This window comes from Dasypus novemcinctus, chromosome 15 (assembly GCF_030445035.2).
Source record: "Dasypus novemcinctus isolate mDasNov1 chromosome 15, mDasNov1.1.hap2, whole genome shotgun sequence".
NCBI classification, from domain to species: domain Eukaryota; kingdom Metazoa; phylum Chordata; class Mammalia; order Cingulata; family Dasypodidae; genus Dasypus; species Dasypus novemcinctus.
Genome location: NC_080687.1, coordinates 30,437,790 through 30,439,514, shown reverse-complemented (window position 1 = coordinate 30,439,514; position 1,725 = coordinate 30,437,790). Strand labels below are relative to the sequence as shown.

At 35.9% G+C, this 1,725-nt stretch overlaps 1 pseudogene; it reads right to left on the bottom strand.

The window, feature by feature from the left end:
- Positions 1–264: 264 nt before the first annotated feature.
- On the bottom strand, positions 265–861 carry LOC101440719 (large ribosomal subunit protein uL6 pseudogene; annotated as a pseudogene).
- Positions 862–1,725: the final 864 nt, after the last annotated feature.

Here is a 1,725-nt window from a genome sequence, read left to right as displayed (position 1 = left end):
TTTTAGTATAGTGAAAGTTGATTCAGACAAGATTATCCAATCATGATACTATTATTTTTAAATTCATACATAATCTTTGTCCAGAATAATTTACACAGAATACTATCAAATATTATTACTTCTAATACATAGAAGATATTACTTCTAATAAATGTAGAGAGAATGGTTAATTTTTTTTTTCCAAGATGAATTTTATTGCATCTTTAAAATAGCACAAATAGATCTGGCATCTTGTTAATCCCACTGCTGCCCAACTCTTACATTTTATTCATAAGCCTGAACTGTTCCTTTTTCAGAGACATAAATCCCATCCAAAATTTTTCTTATATTCTTGTTTTTAACTGTTGTGGTTTGTTGAATCAAAACAGCTGAATTTGATACAAGTTCAGTATCATTTCCTTCAAGAATTAACTCATCTTTCTGGGCTTGAGATAACGAACAAGCTACACCTTCCCTCAACCGAAACCCGCGAATGTATTTTTCACCCAAGAAATTTCAGATTTAAACCAGAAACCCATTCTCCTGAATAACAACATTGATGGGAAAATGAGCATACACAGACTTCATCTTGTAATGGAAGCCCAATGTAACACCCTTGATCATGTTCTGGACATGACTACAGATAGTGAGAACTGTAGCCAGTTCCTTTCCATTTCCCCACCATTCGTCAACCTGAAGCCTCTTCTTTTTCTTCCCAAGTAGACCGAGTTCTACACTGATGTGATTGAAGTCCCTCTGCAGGTTTCCTCCGGGGCCCTTCACAATAACTGTGGGGCCCTTCACAATAACTGTGCGTCCCTTCAGTGTGATGTTGACGTTTTCTGGAATGTCATTAGTCTGGTTGCTGAGAATGGTTGTCATTCTTGCAGTAGATGTGGCAAAGAGAGAGAATGGTTAATTTTTGACAATTACTTTTAAAGATAAAATTCTCCTAAGGGGAATCTTAGGGTGGGGAGAAGCAACTTGCAGACAGGTTCTAGGACATCCTCTTGTATCTGACACAAAGTGCTTACTCTCTCCCTCTCTCTCTCTCTCTGTGTGCATCTCTCTCTCTCTCCCTCTCTCTCTCACACACACACACGTATTTTTGTTTTTAAATACCAGGTTTCCCCAAAGCTTTCATTTAAAGAATGGGTTTCAGTTTTAAGAAAAAAAGGCAAACTGTAGTAACTGATTATAATACAAGAAATTGAAATTTAAAACTGAGACCTTTTTATAATAATAAACTTTATTTCTAGAGAAATTTAGGATTAAGAAATGTTACATCAAAAGTGTAGGGGATACCAATAGAATCTACCCTTTCCCCCTCCCCCATTTTCCCCTATTGATAAACTCTTACATTAGTATGGTACATTTGTTGCAGTTGATGAACCAATATTGAAGCATTGACACTAACCTAGGTCTATAGTTTACAATATGGTTTACATTTTGCACCATACAGTTTTATAGGTTTTATGAAAATCTAAGATGACCATATCCATTCTTCAATATCATGCAGAACAATTCCAATGTCCCATAAATACCCTGTGTTCTACTATTCTTTTCCTTCCCCTCCCTTCAGAAATTCTGGCAGCCACTACCTTTATATAAATGTTACAAGTTCTTCCATTGCTACAAATAATAATAAGTCTACTTTGGTCCATGAACAAACTTATATTTGTTCATTCCTCAGTCTTGAGAAATTTGTGATGATGTCCACTCTGCTTCAGACTGAGAGGGGCCTAA